General features: G+C 42.5%; 1 protein-coding gene across 3 annotated transcripts in view; it reads left to right on the forward strand.

Annotated features, from left to right (window-relative positions):
• Positions 1–25,022, forward strand: part of PLAC1 (placenta enriched 1) — a 193,413-nt gene that overhangs the window by 132,980 nt on the left and 35,411 nt on the right. The window lies entirely within an intron of this gene.

Genomic DNA, 25,022 nt, shown 5'->3' on the forward strand with positions numbered 1-25,022 from the left:
AAGTACATAATAATAATGTTCCCATTTCCAAGACGAGTAGTCCAAGACTGAGAGAAATTGAGTAGCCTGGCCAAGGTCACGCTAGTAGTTAAGATTCCAACTCAGGTCCTTCCATTATTTGTCATGTATTCAGCCCCACTTAGAGCCAGTCTGCTTACTTAGAGGCAACATACTCTCTTCATGGTATGTGCTGCCTGTCCCATCTTGCCCACCCTTAAATCCCCACCATGACAGACCCCATAGGCAAGGGAATAATCTCATGAGGCCCTCGAGAAAATACCCATGTGTTGCCAGGGCTAGTAGCCTGGCACGAGTATCTCTAGTATTCATATGCCCTCGGGCACACCCAGAGTTTTCTTTAGTTCCGAGAGAGCTGAATGTAACCCACCCCATTCTCTCCCACTCATGAGAGCATATGGGAATGTTAGTGAGAGTTATTTATAGAGAAATCCTTGAATCTGCTCAAATTTCAGTAAACCCTACACAAGCTTTGGTATTTGATTATTCGAAATAAATAATAACTGATTATCAGATACCAATGTGTCGTGACATCAAAGGTGAGAACCTTTGGTCCAAACATATCTAGAGGCTCCGGAGAGCCACAACTCAGCTCAGTTAGCTCCAGTTTGCAGGTGAATTCCCAGATCAGTGAAGTTCTCCCTGAAGACTGAAGATCAGATTGTGTCAAACAAAGGTCTGGAGAGGCCTTCATGAGGCAGCCTCAAAGGCTGTGCACCTCATGTCTGGACTTTTGAGTAGTGACTCTGGCTGCATCTGATAGAGACTCTCATGTCCCAACCGCATGTGCAAGAAATCACAAGAGCTTGACCCAACTTCTGCAACAAAACTCGAGAAAAAGGAAAAGGAAAATGGGAGCTGTTCCACTGTTTTAAAGACTTCAGGATATATGTTTTAAAAATTCACAAATGGGAGCGGCACTCAGGAAAGTTCAATGGAACTGAAAGAGACAAATATTGATACTCAACAGTCAGTTTCTATAATAATAATAATAATAATGGGACCGCCTGAATTCAAATAAACGGAACAGATGTTCCTCATGTGTTCTGAGTTGAAAATCATTCCTTCATGTGGGATCAGTTAAAAATCAAGCTTGGGACTTAGTGTATGTTTAATATAAAAACTCTCAATAAAAAGACTTTGGAGGCAAAATCCAAGTGAGGGCATGCTACAATCATCAGTGCAAATAATCAACCAGTCAGCATTTGCCTGTAAGAGACAAGATGTACATGTGTCAGGATGAGAATTACTGAGGATAGAGGTGGTGATAGAAAGTTCTTTGCCATCACATCTGACCAGAGCTCAGCATGCAGGGTTTTTCTCAATATAAGTGGAACCTGGAACTTCAAGCCGTGGTGAGACCTGGAAAAATGGAAAAATAAATTCTTCTGATATTTAGTGGACATCAGAGGAATTTGCAAAAGATGGGCTCTTAGAAGTAAATGAAACTGTCCCACAGGATAGCTAATTTCAGCTTGAACCAGCCCAGCCCCAGTACTGGGGTGGATATAATGGGAGGACTTTAGCCATAGTTTCTGCCCTCAGGACTCCATCCACACCTAACAACATCAGAGCTGGAAGACATACGAGGAGCTATGATCCAACGTTCTCGCTTCACTGATAAGGAAACAGGCACAGGAGTCTCTTAGACACACCCAGGGTCACACAGGAAATTCATCCCCTGGCAGAATTCAGGAAACCCACTAAATGAAAGAGGCAGAATCACAATGGAATATAGAAAGCATTGTTGCCCTTTCACAATACAGGCATAACATTAGGATTCTACAAGAAACACCAAACTGGCATGCTCTTTCATTCCACAGCACCAGCTAACAGCCCTGTTCGTTTTTAAAGAATTAGTGGAGCAAAACAGTCATCTAGTCAAAAAAAAAAAAGAGAGACACCAAACAGGCAGCCACAAAGAAGGTACTGACGAAACTAGGAAAGGGTCAAGGGCATTGGGAGGCTGCCTTACAAGGCCAGGCAGGAAAGATTAAACCAAAATAGTTGGGGAAGATGAAGGCATAGAAGGGATGTCACATAATCAAAGTATATAGAGAAACTCCTGAAGGTCATCGATCCAGAGGAGTTAGACACATTCACCAGATTCTGGAGTACAAGACAGATGGACAGCCTTTGCAGTGCTTATCAGGAAAAGTAGACCAAAAAAAGCAGCTTTACCGTACACAATGATACGGGATGCCCAGTAAATGTGAAGGAAGTGTGCGAACCTTCTTATTCTGAAGGTGTTGTGAAGTTAAAAAACATTTTAATGCTTCCAGTAAACCAATTCTTGGTTTAATAATGACGATATTAATAATAGCTACCATTTATTGAGCACTTACTGTGTGCCAGGAGCCATGCAGAGCTCTTGACGTCGTTTTCTTATTTCCTCCTTTTACCTTTATTTCATCCTATGGTTGTGATGTAGGCACTACCTCCTTTTTTCAGATGAGGAAACTGAGGCTCAGAGAGGTTAACTCATCTTCCCCAAGTCAGACAGCTAGTCAGTGGTGCAACCTCTGCTCAAATCCAGGTCTCCCTTAATTCCAGAGCACAGAAACACTCCCCCATCTTGCATCTGTAATTGGGACGGCTTGGTTGCTTGAGACTCTCCCTCTGACAAAAGAGAGAGCTGACAAAAGTGGTATTTCAGAATGTTCATTCTGGCTGGTAGAAAAAGTGAACTGGAAAGATAGGCCCTGGGACCAAGGAAACAGTCAGGAGGCAGAACCAATGAAAGGGAATGAAAACAAATAATTCTGTGAAATAGAACTAGAAGGAGAAACTGACAGACTCCAAAGATGAATAGGATCTTACTGTGTTGGGATCTGCTTTTGTCATTTAGGAAATCATGGAGATCTTCCTATGACAAGACTTATAAATCTGTCTTGTACCTTCTGTGACTGACTGCTCAGGCATTCATTCCTTGTGAGCACTACTACTACAAACACTGTTCTAGTCAGCATGCTGGATGTACGTATATCTTTGTATACTGGAATGTATATAGGATCAATTCCCATCAGTGGAATTTCTGGGCTTAAAGCAACATATTTTAAATTTCGATAGACATTTTGGGGAGGATTTTCATAGTTGAGTGATTATTATTTTAAATTAGGGATGTGGGAGAGAACCTTCCTTGGTAGATATACTATAGCAGAAATGAATGAGTTGGTCGTCATTCAAAAGTGTAATCGAAAAGCACAAGGCTTTCCATACCATTCATACCAAGCAACATCCATGTTGTCGAAGTTAATTACAGGAAGAAAGGGGACGGAAGGCATGATAACCCTTTTGGGAACCATTTGCAAATGGAGAACTTGGAACTCATCTCTCTTCAATACTTAATTTTGAGGGAAGGGGAACTATGCTGCAGGGTTGAGCAGCTGGATTGCTGTGGCTGTCATTTTCGTAAGGGACAGGGTCTCACTCTGTCACCCAGGCTGGAGTACAGTGGTGTGATCATATGTCACTGCAGCCTCCAACTCCTGTGCTCAAGCGATCCTCCTGTGTGGCTGTCATTTAATAGACAGCCCATTGAGAGGCTCCTAGGAGGAAGATTGGCAAACTGAATGGAGGGAAATTTTCAGACATAATAATAACAAGTTGATTTTATTTGTAGTCGAGAAGGTTGGCTATTGTTTTTAGTGAGGGAATCTAAATAAATTATTTAAAACAGTTCCTAAAGGGAAGGGAAGGTAAACTTGAGTGTTATTATGAAGTATAATGGTCTGTCCCTCCAAGTGATAAGTTTGATCCACTGCTAGTAGAGCCAGTTCTGCTTGGCACCTCCCCAGTACTAACTGCCTCTGGCCAAAAAGCTACCGGGCCCTGGTGCCAGATCCTGGGTGTCATGAGCCAAGTAAGAAGGGAGTAGATAGGGAGAGAAGATAGCTGATGCTAGCTGTCTCTTCCAGTTAGATGGGTTACAACAGAATCCAGTGCAAGCTTTAACAGAGACCTATGTGTGGAGACAATAGGACTGCTTTTTAAATTTCCACAAAATGAACTAGGTACAGAATACCACCATTTTATTCACTCACTTGACAAATGTTTACTGAGCATCTACCATGTGCCAGGTACATTGATAAACATTGGGAGTAAAGAGTTGAACAAAACAGAAGTGTCCCCTGCCCTCAGGGAGCTTACTGTCTCATAGGCGAGGTGAGTGAAGAGCAAGTAAACACACAAACAGATACAGAATTACAGATGGCAAAAGAAAAAAAACAGGTGGGGCATGGATTAAGGGTCAGGATGGCCTCGCCATGGTGGCCTGGCATTTAGAGTGAGTTCTGAATAAACAGAAGGGGGCCAGTCACTTACAGAGCCAAGAGAAGAGCCTTTCAGGCTTAAGGGAACATGTGTGAAGGCACTTTTGGGATTCAGGCTCTTGAAGTTGCTGGTCAGGCAGGAGGCTCCTTGAAAGTTCCTCCACTTTTTGCTCCCCACTGTGTAAACCAAAGTGCTCTGGGCTTTGTGGTTGCTTGGGGCACAGAGGACCAGGTGGGTTCCAGAGAGCAGCCTGAAAGTTGCCCAATAGCATAGTGATAGCCTGCTAGTTTCAGCCAGTTGGATGAGGTGAGCTTCCAGAATATTCTTAAACCCTACAGCCTCCGAGACCCATTTTGCAGTGATTTCCATTCCTGATTATCACTTTCTTTCTGCAGGGGACGCTTCCCTGCGTATAAGGGGTGCCTTGCCTTGGTTAGGGTTAAAGATTGAGGCGGTGCTGGCCTTGAGGAAAAGTGCAAGCAGCAAGGGAGAGAGAGCAAGAACTGAAGCCAAGGAAGCAGCCCCTGCCAACAACTTCCGTTCCTTCCCTTTCCTTCGGCATGGCTGCCCAAAGAGTCCCCAATGACTGTTTATGGTGATATGTTTGTTTTGCAATTGACAAAGAAGGAGGGAGCCCTTTCTGACATTTTTGCCCAGAGGCCCCAGATTTCTCAGTCTGAAACTGCCAAATATGCAACCTTGGGTGGATATTTGGCTGAATCACTTTGAAGGGCTTGTCAGTGCCTAAAATGGAAATTGTTAGAAAGCAGAGGAGGGTGGTTGCCAGCAACCATGAAATGGTAATGACCAAATCATTTATTTTTGCAATGAAATGTCATCTCCTAACACTACAAAAGCAGGTTTTTTCTAGCTTAGAAGGACTGACTACCTATAAAAATCTCAAAAGTGATTCTGTGTGCCATGCACGTGTACACACATACCCCATCTCTCTCCCACCCTCTGCCTTCCCTCCTAAACCAAGCTTCCTCCACGTTCCTGGAGCCCAGCTGCAACCTGGGATGAATTAAGATATTGGCTGATTATGAAAGGTAATCAGGTTTCAGCCATCCTATAAAATGAAGGGGAGTTCATTTGGTTATTTGTAAGATGGTATGTGACCGACTTGCTATGTGGGAAAGTTGGTAGGCTGTAATAGATCATGCCCCAAAACACAATGTGGGTTTTTTTTTGTTTTTTTTTTGAGATGAAGTTTCGCTCTTGTTGCCCAGGCTGGAGTGCAATGGCACGATCTTGGCTCACCACAACTTCTACCTCCTGGGTTCAAGCCATTTTCCTGCCTCAGGCTCCCGAGTAGCTGGGATTACAGGCTTGCACCACCACACCCGACTGATTTTGTATTTTCAGGAGAGACAGGGTTTCTCCATGTTGGTCAGTCTAGTCTCGAACTCCTGACCTCAGGTGATCCGCCCACCTTGGCCTCCCAAAGTGCTCGGATTACAGGCGTGAACCACCACAGCTGGCACAATGTGGGTCTTCTGTTGAAGTGTCTAGCTATAGTTGCACCTACGAGACATGATACTTAATAAGGTCTCTCTCTATATATATGTGTGTGTGTGTGTGTGTGTGTGTGTGTGTGTGTGTGTGTGTGTATACACACACACACATACGTATATACATATACATATATGTATATCTGCTTTGTTTGCAGGCAAATCAAGCAAGATCTCCCATTGTGTACTTTGTATTTTTAAACTCTGATACTTTTTTTTCTGAGTTTAGGAGGAAAACACTGGAAAATACATTGTGGGTTGACACTGGGGAATGCAAGAGGATCTTTCTTTGAAAACAGCCATTAAGATACTGTTCCCTTGGGCCAATTCCTGGGCGGCTTTAACCACATACAAAGCCCCAGGTCCTTCTTTTAACTTTTCCATATTGGCTCCTGTGTTAGGATCAGTGAAAATTTATACTATCATAAAATTTATTTTAAAGTAATGCTTTACAAACCTTTGGCTGGAAAATATTTCAATAACATCTGCACATTCAATACTGAAAAGTGAGATGGCCCCATTCCGCTCTGATGGTAGTAGGCTTTGAGAAATGTCTTTTCTTTGTATCCCAGTCATTAGTCCAGTGGTTGATTGGCTTCTTTTTCAACAGAAGTGGCTTTTCCCAAAGTCGTTTGTGATTGTTGGTGTGGGATCCATTTTGTAAGCAGGCTTGCTGTTAAGGAAGGTTATAGGAACATTACCATTTAGCCATGGACCCTGATCATCTGAATGTGGCAGCTGGGTAGTATCTCAATGCATTTGAAGCCCATGCTTATGGAATCCCTGTTATGCAAGGGGTTGGGGCAGCCTGCAGGAAAAAGTGGCTCCAGTGTGGATGAATTCATCCTTCAGATTCCTTTGTAGGGTTGGCTTAAAGGATAATTATAAGTTAGGCTAACTGTGTCATTTCTGTCCGTTTCCCAACCTTTTAAGAGCTCTCTCATCCTTCGATTTACATATATCTAATACCACTTTCTCAACCTCAGCTTCCTCATGTGTTACATGAAGGACTTGGACTACTGAAGCTACAAGTTCTCCCCAAACTCTGACATTTGACAAATCTAATGCACTTATCAGCAGAGAGGAATGTGGCTATTTTCCAACACTTTCTTTAGTTTGGGGAAACTCATTTTATATATAATGTTCTTTCCCTGTGTTTCCCTTTTAAAAGGAAAACATGACCCATTTCCAGTGTCATAAAGTCAACACTTTGCAGCTCTGCACGAGGAAGCTACTTTCTATGTAGAATGGGCACAGAGTGCCATGGGAACCAGGGCAGGAACTGACACCTGACAAGAGAAGCAGGCACATGTGGCATGTGGGGCAGGCTGTCCTTTACAGGAGCCAGAATAATCGGTACTAGTTTCAGTCCTCCCATGCAGCTGGCCCCACTCGGAAGCATAATAGTGTAGAGCAGAGATCCGTGAGCCAGCATTCCTGGATTAGAATGCTTACTAGCTGTGTACCTTGAGTGAGTTAATTAACCTTCCTGTGCCTCAGGTTCCTTATTTGTAAAAAAAGAATAATCATCACACTACTGCAGAGTATAGTTGCAAGGATTAGATAAGATCATGTGAGCATGTAAAGTGCTTAGAACAACATCTAACACATATATAGTAAGTGCTCAGCAAATGTTAACTATTTGTCCATTGGGCTCAAATGTCCGAGTGTAGATCCAGGAGTTGAAAGGGTTGGATTCCACAGGGCCATCCTCCCTCTTGAATTCAAGACTCTTTGTGGGTCTAGGACAACATTTATAAGAACAACTTTTATCTGCTCTGGAATGGGTGACTTTCCCTTTTCTATACAGCTACTGTCCAATTAGACCAGCCTTAGTGTCCCTGGGTTCACAAGTCAGTGATAATGACCAAAAATACGAAAAACTATTTGATGAGAGGGAAAGTGTGGTCAGTGAGACTCCAGCCATAAGCAATTGTCTGCCATTGCAGAGGATTTAACAGAGCTCAGACGTGAAGACTCTTGGATTTGACAAAGGATCTTTAGAAAAGAATGTTCCCTGAGGGTGCTCCATGTCTACAGAGGTCCAAACAAGAGAAGACAGATTGTGGTTAGACCCAGGGAAGACATTTTTACCACACATGAATAAAATGCTAGGCCAGATTCCCGAAACAGGTCTTCCCAAACAGTGTCTTCCCCTGGTAAACTGGGAAAAGAGTGGCTGGCCATCTGTCCTAGATCATTTCACAGACCACCAGGGCAGGAAGAACTCTTAGAGGTCATCATATCCAAACCTCTATTTTAAGGATTGAGAATGCTAATACACAGAGCGAGGAGATAGTTGCCCTATAGTCATATAGCAAATTATTAGCAGGACAAGGATTTAAATCTTAGGTCAACACATCATGCCACTGCACCTTAGTTATCTCTTAACGCACTCAAAGTGCTGTCTCTTCTAGTTCTGGAATGCTCCATAGTATCAACGTACTAAAAAAGTAATTGAGGCCCACCCAGAAGGACTCAAAGGTATTGAGCAGTGTCCAAATTGCAATTCCTCTAGTTTGCCCACCCGATTTTGGAGCTCCCAGCTGTCAAAGTGTTTCAGCCAAGCCTCCTCATTCAATTAACTGGTCTTAACTTACCATTTGAAAGCAGCTGTGGTTAAAGCAGAGCTTGCTGACTCAGCCCATGTAGTAAGGATGACTAAACACAAGAATTTCCTGTGGAGGGGGAGGCAGGGGGTGGAGAATATCTTTCAAATGCATTTGTTTCAGGGATCCCTTCTGATCAGCCAGGAGGTAGCCCACCGTGGGCCCATGAGGAAAAGCAGCAGGCTGTCCCCGCTCAGCACCAAGGCAGGATTTGCAGATGTTTCCTTTCTTTTTTCTAAACAACATTGTGACTGTCTCGGCACCATTTTGGTCTGGCCAGCATTTGCACAGAGCTTCATCTGCCAACTGATACAGCCCAAAGCCAAGCGGAGCAGATGCCTTCCCTGACTGGAGGGGCCTTTCACATTCCTCTGCTCAGAGCCCTTCCCCCAGGGGTGAATTGGGGCTGATCTGCCTTATCTCAAGACAGTTTCAATTCTGAGCCCACCTTGAACTCAAAAGAGAGGATCATTTGTGCTGACCTATCAGAAAACTTTATGGGCTGGCTTCCATCTCCAGGATGCACCCTGGGGAGTTTGCAATCTGGAGTAAAGTTATCATTTTTGGGTCTGAGTACCACACAGACATTGGACAATTTTAGGAAACAAACATTGACCTTCAGTTGGGTTGCTCACCAGCTTAAAGCAGTAATCCAGTGAACCCAAAATGTGGGTAAATATTTCAAGACTCTTGGCTGGGAAAGAGGCTGCCTTTCTTTCAATTAGAAAGTTGGAGACACCTGGTGCATTTGGAGGGTGACACATTTTATTTACAACTTGCAAAATAGGAAAGGGCAGCAGGAAAAAAGAGAGAGTGGACATACTCAGCCATCTTCTGAAAGCCATATATAACTCGAACAGTTCAGTCATGGAGGAGTCAAGTCCAAGAGGCGTGCCTTAGCATCTTCCCATCCCCTCCCCACCCTCACCCCCATGTTCACAAGGAGAAAACAGGACTAACCACCTCCAAATTCTCAAACAAGGCCAAGGATTTTTTTTTTTTTTTTTTTTTTGAGATGGAGCCTGCTCTGTTGCCCAGGCTGTAGTGCAATGGCTCGATCTCGGCTCATGGCAACTTCTGCCTCCCGGGTTCAAGCAATTCTCCTGCCTCAGCCTTTCAAGTAGCTTGGATCACAGGTGGGTGCCACCACGCCTGGCTAATTTTTGTATTTTTAGTAGAGATGGGGTTTTGCCATGTTGGCCAGGCTGCTCTTAAATGCCAGACCTCAAGTGATCCACAAGCCTTGGCCTCCCAGAGTGCTGGGATTACAAGCGTGAGCCACCACGCCTGGCCAAAGATCTATTTTTTATAAACGAGTAAAAATTTCTTAATCTAATGGGGAAAATGTTCTGGAACAGACAATGTGGAGTAATGGAAAACAAACTGTCCTAGTTCCTTTGGGTGTGAAGGGTGACCCAAGAAGTGTAAGCTTTGAAGTGTTATTTTACTTTTCTAAGCCTGTTTCTGATTCTGATTCAGTAAATACTTACTTTAGCTACACACAGTGCCTAGTAATAATATGTTTTCTGAAAAAGTGATAGAGAGAAAAAGAAAGCAATGAATATATGAATGAATATATAAAGAAAGTGAATGAATATATGACAGAATGGTAAGGATTTGTGGAGTTCACGGAGTTGGTTTGAAGCTTAAATGAAATAATGGTTATGAGTTCTCATTTTCTAACACTTTACACTTAATACATTATCTGTATACTCACTATCTTATTTGAATCTTTTGAGGCACCTGTGAGATAAACAGGGTAAGGACTGTTAGCTGTCTGATAGAGGGAATTGAGGCTCGGAGAGGTGAAGAGGCAATAGATGATGGAACTAGGGGCTTCTGATTCAGTGCTCCTTCAGATGTACCACACAACCTCTGATTTTCAGATGAAAAGGTTTTTTTAAGGTTGGGCGTAGTGGCTCACACCTGTAATCCCAGCACTTTGGGAGGCCAAGGCGGGTGGAGGACGCTGGGAGTTGGAGACCAGCCTGACCAACGTGGAGAAACCCCGTCTCTACTAAAAATACAAAATTAGCCAGGTGTGGTGGCACATGCCTGTAATTCCAGCTACTTGGGAGGCTGAGACAGGAGAATCACTTGAATGCGGGAGGCAGAGGTTGCAGTGAGCTTAGTATGCACCACTGCACTCCAACCTAGGCAACAAGAGCGAAAAGCCATCAAAAAAAAAAAAGAAAAAGAAAGAAAGAAAAAGAAAGAATAAAAGAAAAGGTTTTTTAAGAAGAAAGTGTTATAGGACCACCACATAGGATCTGTGACTTATAACTGAACACCTTTTATATGAGGACTTAAACACTGGAGGTGGTCTTATAAGAAGAAATATCAAGCTAGGACTAGCAACACTATTGAAGATCACGGTAAGACCTTGTCAACTCAAAACACAAGACGCCAGGGGGAAATGGTGTTGGAATGACTTGGGTTTGGATTATCTAATATTTTTGTAAAAGAACAATGAGACCTCTAGTTGGCAAGGAACTAACAGTTGCTATTTGGAATAGCATGGGCCAGTATAAGAAGGTTGACTATAGACTTAGGTGAGTCAGGCAGTATCTACTTAATTTGTCCCCATCCACTGCTTAGCAGGAGAAGACTTGTGATCTGACTTTTCTCCAGGTTTACATAGGTCTTAGAATCTTTGACTAACGATACTGAATAAGCTGTTTAATGAAGTCATATAGTCTAGTCCCCATCCAGTAAAGCTATTCCTATCTGATGAGTTGCTGCCCACCCTCCAGTGACAAAAAAAAAAAAGAGAAAAAAAAAACAACTTACTGCCTACTGTACCTGTAGTTTCTAAGCTCTGTGTTCTGAACAGTTCTGATGATGGTCTTGTGTGCCATCATCATTTCTAATGCATGGGCCACTAGGGAAATGTAGAAATGTTCATCATAAGTGTACCTCATGCAGGAAATTAGACATTGAAAACAAAATTTTTGTAAAGCAAATCTTTATTTTTGTGCCCTAGATCAGCTTGTTATTTAAAAGAATCATTGATCCCTAATTTATCATTTTCTAAAACATAGAATTAGGTTTTCTTTTTTTTCTTTGTTTTTTTTTTTTAGATGGAGTCTTGCTCTGTCACCCAGGCTAGAGTGCAGTGACAAGATCTCAGTTCACCGTAACCCCTGCCTCCCGGGTTCAAGTGATTCTCCTGCCTCAGCCTCCTGAGTAGCTGACATTATAGGCACATGCCACCAGGCCCGGCTGCTTTTTGTATTTTTAGTAGATACAGAGTTTTACCATGTTGGCCAGGCTGGTCTCGAACTCCTGACTTCATGATCCACATACCTCAACCTCCTGAAGTGCTGAGATTATAGGTGTAAGCCACCATGCCCAGCCAGAATTAGGTTTTCTTAACACAGGAGTTTTAAACATGGGGTCTGTTGCTCTTGGATTAGCTACAGGAAGCTGGGTGAATTTTTCTGAAACTATGTGCACAATTGTATTTTTGCTTTTATACATTTTTCTGAGAGGATCTACAGCTTTCCTCAAATTCTCAAAAGGGTTAACACCCAAAAAGATGGAGAAAAACTGGCTGAAAAAAATAGTGGAACTGTAATTGTGTTTGTGAGTCTTAAAATATGCAGCTTCAACCACAATTTATTAAGAAGGTGGCTTTGTCTCTGTCAATTGCATGGTCTGGTTCTCTTCCTTCTGCTGCCTCTGAAGGATAGGTACCCATGGGACATAGTGCCAAGCTTTGACCTCTCTGTCGGATTTGCAGGGTAATAACCATGCTAATAGGAGATGAGTGGCAATTGTCGTAGACTGAAATAAGGTATTGTTTGATAACATTTCCAAGTCCTTGTCCTCAGTTGTCAACCCCAGAGTACAGTCTATGAGGCAGACATCTTTGTTCCATGACTTCAGCTTTAGAATCAGAGCGCTTTGTGATCTTGGGAAAGTCACTTAATCTCTCTGAGCCTCAGCTTTTAATCTGATAGATGGGGATAATAACAGGGTTGTTCTGAGGATTATAAGTGAGATGATGAGGCTGGGCACGGGGGCTCAAGCCTGTAATCCCAGCACTTTGGGAGGCTGAGGTGGGCAGGTCACTGGAGCCCAGGAATTCAAGACCAGCCTGGGCAACATGGCAAAAACTCATCTCTACTGAAAAAAAAAAAAAAAAAAAAAAAAAATTAGCCAGGCATGGTGGTGCACACCTGTAGTCCCAGCAGCTAGGGAAGCTAAGGTGGGGGGTTTGCTTGAGCCTGGGAGGTTGAGGCTCCAGTGAGCCATGATCACACCATTGCACTCCAGCCTGGGCAGCAGAGTGAGACCCTGTCTCCAATCAAAAGTGACATGATGGCCGGGCGCGGTGGCTCAAGCCTGTAATCCCAGCACTTTGGGAGGCCGAGGCGGGTGGATCACGAGGTCAAGAGATCGAGACCATCCTGGTCAACATAGTGAAACCCCGTCTCTACTAATACAAAAAATTAGCTGGGCACGGTGGCACGTGCCTGTAATCCCAGCTACTCAGGAGGCTGAGGCAGGAGAATTGCCTGAACCCAGGAGGCGGAGGTTGCGGTGAGCCGAGATCGCGCCATTGCACTCCAGCCTGGGTAACGAGCGAAACTCCGTCTCAAAAAAAAAAAAAAAAAAAAAAAAAAAAGTGACATGATGTATATAATGTGCTGGAAACATAGTAAGTGCTTAATAAATAGCAATGCCAATGGTACCTGTGCTGATAACCAAGTTCTTAAGAAAATCCAAAGCTCTTTCCTGAGGATATGGATAGCTCTGTCTGTAAGCTACCTCGCTGCCTGGGCCATACTCAGTGGTCCATCCATGGGCATGGGAACAAAACCAGTTGGACCTTTGTCACTTTATTCAAAACATAGAGTTTGGCCTATTCAACATTTGTCCTCTGCTAGAAACTGTTGAGGAGCCCTGAAACCATGTTTGACTATTAAACCCTGAAGTTCTATGTAGGAAGAAGGGAGGAACAATTGGTGCAGTCAAATCAGCTCAATAGCTCCAGTTGGTGCTTTGACCCAGCAGCAATAATAGTGTTCAAAGGGCCTTCCCATACCTGTTCTCATGTGATCCTCAAAACAGCCATATGAGGTAAGCAGAGCAAGTGCTGGAGAAGCCACTTGTTGCGGCAATTATACAAGCAAGTCCAGAAGTTTTGGGGACTTTGTGAAAATGCAGTGGTTTGTAAATAAGTGAAATTAGTGTGTTAGCAAGAAATGTTTATTGAGTATTAGTTTTTGAATATTGAGTTTATTGAGTATAACTGAACATAGCACAGAGCTGGGCACATTGAAAGACTTATACAGTCGGATTGGAGTGGCAAGAATTTCGTGACAATGCATCAGAAAGATTATAGATCATGACGAAGTGGGATTTACCCCTGGGATGCAAGGTTAGTTTAACATACACACATCAATGTGATATACTACATTAACAAAATGAGGCTAAAAACCACCTGATCATCTTAATAGATGCAAAAAAGTATTTGACAAGGTTCAACATTCTTTCTTGATAAAAACTCTCAACAAATTAAGTATAAAAGGAGCTTACCTCACACAGTAAAGATCATTTGTGAAAAAGCCCGAAGCTAACATCATGGTTGTTCTGAGGATTATAAGTGAGATGATGAGGCTGGGCACGGTGGCTGAAGCCTGTAATCCCAGCACTTTGAGAGGCTGAGGTGGGCACTAAGCTAACTGACTAGTGGGGAAAAACTGAAAGCTTTTCCTCTTCTAAGATTAAGTACTAGGCAAGAATCCCACTCTAGCCACTTGTATTCAACATAGTATTGGAAGTACTCACCTGAGCAACCACACACTTGTTTTAAAGGCATCTAAATAAGAAAGGAAGAAGTAGGCTGAGCATGATGGCTCATGCCTGTAATCCCAGCACTTTGGGAGGCCGAGGCAGGCAGATCACTTTAGGTCAAGAGTTTGAGATCAGCCTGGCCAACATGCTAAAACCCTGTCTGTACTGAAAATGCAAAAATTAGCTAGGCATGGTGGCTCGCACCTGCAGTCCCAGCTGCTTGGGAGGCTGAGGCATAAGAATCACTTGAATCCAGGAGGCAGAGTTTGCAGTGAGCTGAGATCATGCAAGTGCACTCCAGCCTGGGCAACAGAGCCAGACCCAGTCTCAAAAAAAAAAAAAAAAGAAGAAGAAGAAGAAGAAGAAGAAGAAGAAAATAAAGGAAGAAGTCAAATTATCCCCTTGTAGAAAATAGATTCCACTAAAAGACCTGTTAGACCTAATAAATGAATTTAGTAAAATTGATGATGCAAAACCAACATACAAAAATCAGTGGTGTTTCTATACACTACCTACAAACTATACCAAAAAAGAATCAAGAAAACAATCCCATTTACAGTAGCACCAAAAGGAACAAAATATTTAGGAATAAATTTAACCAAGGAGAAAAAAGATCTGTTACACTGAAAACTAAAAACATTGATGAAATAAATGGAAAGATATCCCATGTTTATGGATTGGAAGAATTAATACTGTTAAAACGTCCCTACTACTACCTAAAGTGATATTCAGGCTGGGCGTGGTGGCTCATGCCTGTAATCCCAACACTTTGAGAGGCTGAGGTGGGTGGATCACTGGAGGTCAGGAGTTCGAGACCAGCCTGGCTAACATGGTGAAACTCTGTCTCTACAAAAAAAAAAAAAAAAAAAAAAATACAAAAATTAGCCAGGCATGGTGGTGGGCACCTATAATCCCAGCTACTCGGGAAGCTGAGGCAGGAGAATAGCTTGAACCCAGGAGGCAGAGGCTGCAGTGGCCAAGATAGCACCACTGCACTCCAGCCTGGAAGACAGAGCGAGATTGTCTCAAAAAAAGAAAAGTGATATTCAGATTTGATGTAATCCCCACCAAAATTCCAGCAGCATTTTTCACAGAAATAGAAAAAGCAATTCTAATATTTGTGTGGAACCACGAAAGGCTCCATATAGCTGAAGCAATCTTGAGAGGGAAAAAAAGAGAAAGTTGGGGGCATCCCCCTTCCTGATTTCAAATTATGTTACAGGCAGGTGGTCCAGTGGCTCATGCCTGTAGCCCCGGCACTTTGGGAAGTCAAGGTGGGAGGATAGCTTGAGTCCAGGAGTTTGAAACCAGCCTCAGAAACATAGCGAGATCCTGTCTCTACAAAATAATTTTGTTTAGCTGGGCATAGTGGTAGTCCTGCAGTCCTGGCTATTTGGGAAGCTGAGGTGGGAGGATTGCTTGAGCCCAGAAGTTCAAGGTTACAGTGAGCTATGATTGTGCCACTGGTTTCCAACCTGGGTGACAAGCAAGACCCTGTCTCTAAAAGAAAAAATAATGAGTTATGTTAAATATCTATAATAATCCAAACAGTACAGCTCTGGCGTATAAAAAGACACATAGACCAATAGAATAGAATAGAGAGCCCATAAATAAATCCAAGTATACACTGTCAACCAATTTTTAACAAGGGTGCCAAGAAGACACCATGGGGAAAGGGCAGTGTCTTCAACAAATGCTGCTGGGAAAACTGGTTATCCATGTGCAAAAGAATGAGATTAGACTTTTATACCATACACAAAAATCAACTCAAAATTGATTAAAGGCTTACATGTAAGATCTGAAACCATAAAACTAGAAGAAAACATAGCAGAAAAGCACCTTAACACTAGCTTTGGCAATGATATTTCAGGTATCACACCAAAAGCTCAGGTTACAAAAGCAAAACAAAGAAGCGGGACTACATCAAACTAAAAAGCTTCCATACAGCAAGAAAAATAATCAACAAAATGAAAAGGCAGCCTACAGATTGGGAGAAAATATTTGCAAATAATGTATCTAATAAGGGGCTAATAGCCACAATATATAAGGAACTCACACAACTCAATGGCAAAATAAATCAATAGATAACCTGATTTAAAAATGGGCAAAGGATCTGAAGAGACATTTCTCTAAAGAAAACATATGAATGGCCAACAAGTATATGAAAAGGTGCACAACATCACTAATCATTAGGGAGCTGCAAATCAAAATCACAATGAGATATCACCTACATCTGTTAGGTTGGCTATTGTCAACAAGTCAAAAGATAACAAGTGTTGGCAAAGACGTGGAGAAAAAGGGACCCCCCCCATACACTGCTGGTGGGAATGTAAATTAGTAAAGCCATTATGGAAAACAGAATAGAAGTTCCTGAAAAAATTAAAAATGGAATTACCATATGGCCCATCAATTTTCCTTCTGGATATATACCCAAAGGAAATGAAATCAACACCTCGTAGAGATATCTGTCCTCCCATGTTCATTGCAGCATTATTCACAATAGCCAAGATTCAGAAACAATTTGTGTCCAGGAATGAATGCATGGATAAAGAAATTGTGTCCAGGCACAGTGGCTCATGCCTGTAATCCCAATGCTTTGGGAGGCTGAGGCAGGAGGATAGTATGAAGCCGGGAGTTCGAGACCAAACTGAGCAATATAGTGAGATCCAATCTTTACAAAAGTAAAAAAATTAGCTGGGCGTGATAGTGCACGTCTGTAGTGCCAGCTACTCAGGAGGTGGAGGTGGGAGGATACCTGAGCCCAAGAGTTTGAGGCTACAGTGAGCTATGATTGTACCACTGCACTCCGGCCTGGGCAACAGAGTGAGACTCTGTCTCTATATAAAAAAAGAAATTGTGGGGTGTGTGTGTGTGTTTTGTGTGTATATATATATATAGTGTGTGTGTATATATATATATTGCATATATGGAATATTATTCAACCTAAAAGAAAGGGTGATTCTACCATTTGTGACAACGTGGCCAAACCTGGAAGACATTAGGCTAAGTGAAATAAACCAGACACAGAAAGAAAATACTGAATAATCTCACTTATATGTAGAATGTAGAATTTTTTTAAAGTCAGATACAGAAAGTGAGGAGATGTAACCGGAAGGGTACAAATTTGATTTATGTAGGACGAATAACTCTAGAGAGCTGATGATGTACAGCATGAGGACTATAGTTAATAACATTGTATGTAATTTTCTAAAGTAGAGTTTAGGTGCTCTTACCACACAAAAAAGTGTACCGCTGTGAAGTGATGGACATATGAATTTGCTTGATTGTATTTTACTGTACATATATATATATACACACACATCACGTTATACATCTCAAACATATATGCAATAAAAACATTTTCAAAGAATACATGAAAGTAAAAATCGTAAGAAAGTATACTAGACAGTGGATGATCTGGTACAGCTAAGAGCTGTGAGACTGTAGTGAGGGGAAGATGTAGGTCGGTTGCAGGATCCAGGGAAGGCTTCCTGGAGGAGGTGGGCCCTGGGCTGCCAGGGAGGCGGAGGGAAACAGTCTGGTAGGCAGTTAAGCAGGAGCATAGAGGCTGGGATGAGTAGGCTTGGGGAATGGAGAGGCTCACACAGTGGTCGGCCAGGGAGTTCACTTTGGGAAACGGTGGGAATTTTGGTTAAAGAGGTTATGGAAGGCATTGATTGCTCAAACAAGGGAAGGGGACTGGACTTGATTTGGTAGGCAGTGAGCAGTGAGGTTGGCAACAGAGCGGCAAGAAAAGGGAGTAGAGTCGGAGAGTCCACCTGGAAGCCAGTCTGGGCTAGGATGAAGCCATGGAAATAAAGAAAGAGGAAGGATGAAAGCGCTCGCTGGTCTCTAGAGCCTTTGGCTGGAGTAACACAAAGACTTTTCTCTCTGTAAGAAGCAAGTCCGTTTTTGGTCTTTATATTTCTACAACATGAGAAACACCTCTTTCATCCAGGAGCATGTGTCCTGCTTGAAGAAAACCAGGCAAGACAGCTTGCAAAGGAGAGAGCCTGAGAGGTGACTTTTCATGTTGCACCATGATTCTTCACCAAAGAAGTCACAGAGGGTCCTTTGACATAGAAACTGCCCTAACTTATGTCCAAGTTACTGCGCTAGGGATGCTTTGAGGCGTGGGATGACAAGTACCTCCACAGTCCCCTTCCTCCACCTCTGCCCAGAGTTCTACTTGATGTAACAGGTCTTGTGAGGCTTTTGGGGTGGAAAAATGGTCTCTCAGTTTTCACAGGTGAGTCATGAACCTGGTCCCACATAGATGCAATTCTGTTGACATTATAACATAAAAGGTACAAAAGGGAGATCTTGCAAAGGTCTCTCGGGATTCAGTTCCCTGGATTGTCATGAGCATTTCTTTCTCAGATTTGAGCTTTTTCCTTTTATTTTGGAGATGAGGGTCTCACTATGTTGTTCAGGCTGATCTGGAACTCCCAAGCTCAAGGGATCCTCCCACCTCAGCCTCCCGAGTTGCTGGGGTTACCGGTGTTAGCCACCCAACCCATCTCAGATATGAGCATTTCTTTCAGAAATATGAGTGAGGTGGTTTCATGTAGAGACCCCTCTGAGGCTCTGAGGCATCACTTCTACCTGCTATGTGTGCCCGAGAAACCCATGCCTGACCCAATCCCCATATAACCTCAAGTACAAATGGGATGAACCCCCGCAGGGAGGGGTTCATGCACTTGACCAAGATTGCTCTTGGAGGCTGGATTCAGTACATGTTCAGCTACTCCAGCTCAGGGGCAGGGCAAAGCAAAGGTACCAATACATTCATCTGGTTGGAAAAGGAGGATTTTGTTCTTATGAACTTTTAAATATAAAAATAAATATATTGTTATATATATATTTAGAGGAATATAAAAATGACATTGTTGTGTTTCATTTGCCTTGCTGGATGAAGTGTCCTGTGGCTCCAGGGCTTAGAGAGGACTGTATGGAGATTGTGTATTTCCTTATGTATATTTCCATATAGATATACTTTCTTACATACAAGTATCTGCACAATTGTGTTTGGGAGCCCGAGACTAAAATTAAGACCCTGACACTTTTGAAATTTTGTTGGATAGAAACTAGGGGTGGAGAAATCCCATTTAATTGCTGAGAGTAGTTTTTAGCTTATAAGAGATGAAACCTTTGATATTCATTTAGGACAAACTCTTCCTGTTTTAATGATAGCATCTCCTATATATTGAGAGCTTTCTACGTGTCCAGCACTGTGCTAAACCCTTTACATACATAATCTCATTTTCTCTTACAGCACCCTTAAGTGAGATAATATTGTTGTCCTCCATTTATGGAGGGGGAAACTGATGGAAAGGGAGACTTAGGAACTTAAGGCAAGGTGGCTAATAGGTGGAAAGCTGAGGTTTGAACCCATAGTCTTAATGACTGTGCAAAAAAAAACTTCCTGGAGAGGACTACTTAAATTTCTTCTCCCTGCACATTTAAAGAAAATACTTTCTAATGAAAATCAAATGTAGTTCAAGAAGCAAAAATGGCTTTGCGATGAGGAAGATATATAAAGTTGTCTACCAGAGAGGCAGAGTAGCACTTCTGCAAACTAGTTTGCTATTGGAGCAATTACATCTTGGCTGAAGAGAGAACAAGTACGATGAGGTGATGGAATGCAGTTTGACTTCAGACCCTTGAGTGTGCGAAGGCCAAGGGCCAGAGGCTGACAGGCCTGAGAAACCGTAGCACCCATGGAGCTGCTTCTAAGCCCAGGGGTCCAAGTGTGACCTAGAGTTTGGCAGAGCAGACAGCCAGCTCTTTGCACTAAACCTACACCTGCCTTGTGTCTCGTGTCTTTTTATCATGGTAGTTTTTGACTGGTTATTTCTGGCCCACTGAAAAGTTTTCATTTTTGCACTGTCCACTGTGCATCCAACTACCGTATTGAACTCTCTTATTCATTCTTTTGTGAAATTACAATTCACTTACACCTCTTGGGTTTCAAGATATCCAAACGTATCATTACAAATATATATGCATATATATGTATATATATAGTAAGGTGCTCAGAGAGGCTTAGTAACTTACTCTAGGTCGCACAGCTAATAAGTGATAGTGCACAGATTTAAAAACAGGCCTACCTTCAGATCCTGAGTTGTAAATTACTATGCAATATCTCTCATACATAAATTACATTTTTTTGTAAAAATGAGATGATACTGTATGCATTCTTTGTAACGTCCATTCACTTAACAATGACTTTCCTATATGCCTATATATATTCAAAAACATAATTTTAATGGATGTATAAAATACCTTTATCATAAAAGCATAGGCTGGGAGTGGTACCTGACACTGTAATCCCAGCACTTTGGGAGGTCAAATTTGGCAGATCACTTGAGCCCAGGAGTTTGAGACCAGCCTGGGCAACATGGCAAAACACCGTCTCTACAAAAAAAGACAAAAAATAGCCAGGCGTGGTGGTATACACCTGTAATCCCAGCTACTCAGAAGGCTGAGGTAGGAGGATCACTTGAGCCTTGGAGGTGGAGGTTTGCACAAGCCTTGATCACACCACTGCCCTCTAGCCTGGGCGACAGAGTGAGACCCTGCCTCAAAAAAGTATAATAATTAACATTTATTGAGTGCTTAAGATGGGTAAGGCATCTTAACATGGATTATTTCAAATAAATTTGTTTACATGAGACAGGATTACTGGTTGTTGTAGTCATATCAGTTCAGAAAGCCCAGCCTGCCGCTATCCTACTTGCTGGCATCCCAGCCTGTCACCCCCAACCAGCTTTGGAGCTGTGGGATCTGCATGGATTGTTACGCCATACAATGCAAAATGGCCTTGTCTTATTCATATGGGTAAAGAGTAAGCAGCGCGTATCTGGACTGAGCACTGAGCACAGGCCATGGCAAGGGTGGCCAGAGTGACCCTCCATGTTGACAAGGGGCTCATGAGGCCGGGTGCAATGTCTCATGCCTGTAATCCCAGCACTTTAGGAGATTGAGGTGGGTGGATCACGAGGTCAGGAGATCAAGACCATCCTGGCCAACATGATGAAACCCCATCTCTACTAAAATACAAAAAATTCACCAGGTGTGGTGGCGCACACCTATAGTCCCAGCTACTCAGGACGCTGAGGCAGGAGAATTGCTTGAACCCAGGAGGCAGAGGTTGCAGTGAGCCTAGATTGTGCCACTCCACTCCAGCCTAGCGACAGAGCAAGACTCCGTCTCAAAAAAGAAAAGAAAGAAAGAAAAGAAAAAAAGGAAAAACTATGATACCAAATGATAGAATAAATGGAACAAAGCACATTCACAGTGTTGTGCAACCACCACCACTATCAATTTCCAGAACATTTTCATCCTCCCAAAAGGGAATCCTATCCCTCTTGAAGTACTCACTCCATGTTCTTCCCCTAATCCTACATAACCACTGATCTATTTGCTGTATCTGTGGATGTGCACATTCTGGATATTTCATATAACTGGGATCATATAGCAGTCCTTTTGTGTCTGGCTTCTTTCACTTAGCATATGTTCTCAAGGTTCATCCAAATTGTAGCATGTATCAGCATTTCATTCCTTTTCATGGCTGAATAATATTCCATTGTACTGATATACTACATTTTGCTTATCCATTCATCAGCTGATGGACATTTGGATTGTTTCAACCTCTTGGCTATTATGAGTAGCATTGCTAAACATTTGGGGTACAAGTTTTTGTTTCAACACCTATTTCCAATTCTATTGGATATGTACCTAGGAATAGACTTGCTGGGTCATATGGTAATTCCTTGTTTAACTTACTGAGGAACAAGACAATAGCACTACTTTTATTGTTGTAAAGAAAAAATCAACAACCAAAACATAATTATATGGAGATATATATTTTTGTATATTTCTTTTGCGGTTTGGGGAGATGGTCTTGGGTACAGTCTCTTTGCATTGCTCCTGCAGGGTACTGAGCCACCTCTACCCTCACAGCAACCTCCTCTCCATCATCCATCACTTCAGGTCACTCAGTGATGAGCAAGCCAGCTTATAGCACTTTTCAGCTAAATGAATTCGTAATCACAGAAACCAACATTTGTCAGACCCAGCTATCCTGATTCTTGTTGTGAATAAAATGCTCATAATTCTCTTGGACAAGTCCCCTAGTCTCCAGGCATGCATTTGTCTTCTTTCCCCATGGGCAGATAAAAACGGGAATCTTATTAGTGGTCTCTAGTCATCTCACAGCATTGTGGGGAGAGCTGAAGCTGGATGAATGGACATCCCTGGGCTTGTGGAGTTCTCATCAAGTGGGCAATGACGGGTATGATCCTCTTTGGAGCCTGTCACTGATGTTGACATTGAGAATACCAGTGTGGAAACAAATGCTGTCTTTGTCACAGGCTCAACTACAGGGGCCTCTCCTTCCCAAAGCTGGCAGCTGAGGCTAAGTACTTGAGATCTCTGGGCCAGCTGTTGTGAAGTAAACGCCAGGCAGTAGGTAAGGCAAGATTCAGAACTGGGCAGAAAGCCAGGCTGGAGTGGGAGCACTGATAGGAGGGGAGCATAAAAGTTGGCAAACAAGTGCTTTCCAAGTAGGTTTTAAAAAATCCAGTCTGGCCTCTAAAGTAGACAAAGCACCAATGGGGCGGGGGGGGGGGTGCAGGGCTGGGGGTGCTACCTGAAAATGCCTGCTCTAACTCACTGTCAGCTCAAGAAGATTCTAGAACTGGAAAGGCACTGTAAGCAATGATTCCCAACGAGCCTCCCCTTGGAGCACAGAAAGATAGCCACACCCTTTGAAGTTAGCTGGGAGCTTACAAAGGGCAGTGTTGTTTCCACTAAGGAAGAATGATAACCCTGCATAATGGTGTCCTTATTCTGTAAACCCCAGACCTTGTGCGATGAGGGGCAAGTGAGCCTGCAGGCCCCAGCAAAGGGGGAGGGTTGGCAAAACACAGACTTTTAGCTTGCTTGCTTGATCAACATGGAAGGTCTTCCCTAGGAAGACGGTGTGGTCAAAGTCAGGGGTCTGTTTCAATTCTCTTCCAAGGATGATTGCTAAATCAGATCAAAATACCTTTTTAATTTGATGATGGCTGATGCAAGTTTCCAAATGCACATATCTTCTGTCATATTTGATGTATTTCAGTGAATCATGCTACAAGCTGAGAGGCTCTAGAGATGAAAGGCTGATGAGAAAAAAATGGATGAGCCCATTGTTTTACATCAGAATGAGAACGGTGATATTTCTGAGTAGAGGGATTCCCGTCACACAACAGGGGAAGTCAGTAGGCTAGCAGTAGCTGCCAAGGGCAGCTTATTGGACAGTTATTAGGGAATAGAGTCCTAAAATTGGAATTTTAACATAGACTTGACCAACTTTGGGATGCCTATGGTATTGTGTCATACATGCTTATGTCAGGGACCACTTCCAAAATTCTGACTCATCTCCCAGGCTAATGAAACCAATTCAGTATGTGAATTACACTCCTGGTGTCGTCCAAGGGAATTTTTGTCAACCCTGGTGCCCAGGACTGATTCCATTAGGCCTAGGAGAAGCTATGTGGTGCAACAGAAACAGCCATGAAGAGCCCTGAGCTCCAGTCCTAGCTCTGTTGCCAATTAACTGTCATTCCAAGTGAATCTTTTAATGAATCTGTATCTTGGTTTCTTCAGCAGTTAAAAAGAGACTGTTGAATTTGATGAGTTAGTCTCTTCCGGCTTTAAAAATAAAAATGCATGTTGCATAGCTTGGCATTCAACAAAGAATTGTTGTGATTATATGCAAGTAATCAAATTTTATAATTTTCTTTAGGTATGAAGGAGACCTTAAACATCACAGAGTCCAGCCGCTTTATCATACAGATGCAGAAACCAAGGTCCAGAGAGGGGAAGGGATTTGCTCAATTAGTGCAGAATTAGGGTTACAGAACAGGTTTCTAGATTCCCAGTCCAGTGCATTTTCCACTACATTCATTTTTAAATCAAAGTAATACATGACCATGGTTTAAAAATATCAAATAATACAGAGAGCTGGAAATAAAAAACAACAGTTCTCTGCCCCACTCCTCCCCATCCCCAGTCCCTCTCCTCAGAGGCAACCATTTTGAACAGATTCTGCTGGCAATTCATCTGATAGTTATGTCTGTATCTCTAAATATTACTCTATTCCTATTCTTGATGTATCCATTTTGGACATTGTCTATTGATTCCCTGTTATAAAAATGGAAGATTTAGCTCACTTAACATTACTCCCAACTGCCTCTCTTTCTTCCACCTCCCCATGTTTGATAGTATTATTTTTATGAGACTTTTTAAAATTCACTTTTTAAAATAGTGTGCTATTTTAAAATTTGCTTTTTTGGTGTACAGTTCTATGAGTCTAGGCAGATACATAAAGTCATGTAACTGCCACCACAGTGATGATACAGAACAGTTCCAGTGCCCCCAAAATCCCCTCATGCTGCCCTTTGTAATCAGCTCCTCCCTTTAACCCCTACATTGATCTGTTTTCTTGCTACGATTTTGTCTTTTCCAGGATGTCCCAGAAATTGAATCATACACTGTGTAACCCTTTGAGACTGACTTCTTTCACTCAGTGTAACTATCTTGAGATTCATGTTGTTCATTCTTTTGTATTGCTGAATAGTATTCCATTGCATGGATGTACCACAGCTTATGCATTCACTAGTTACAGATCATTTCAGTTATTTCTGGTTTGATAGCATTATTTTTAGTTATTCTATTGGTTACTTTTTAACTGGAAATCATATACTGAAACGTCTACTTCTTGTTCCATCATCCATTATATAGTAAGTAGGTCTTCCTTTTCAGA

This window comes from Aotus nancymaae, unplaced genomic scaffold (genome assembly GCF_030222135.1).
Source record: "Aotus nancymaae isolate 86718 unplaced genomic scaffold, 86718_ANA_hifiasm-v0.15.2.pri h1tg000004l, whole genome shotgun sequence".
Classification (NCBI taxonomy): domain Eukaryota; kingdom Metazoa; phylum Chordata; class Mammalia; order Primates; family Aotidae; genus Aotus; species Aotus nancymaae.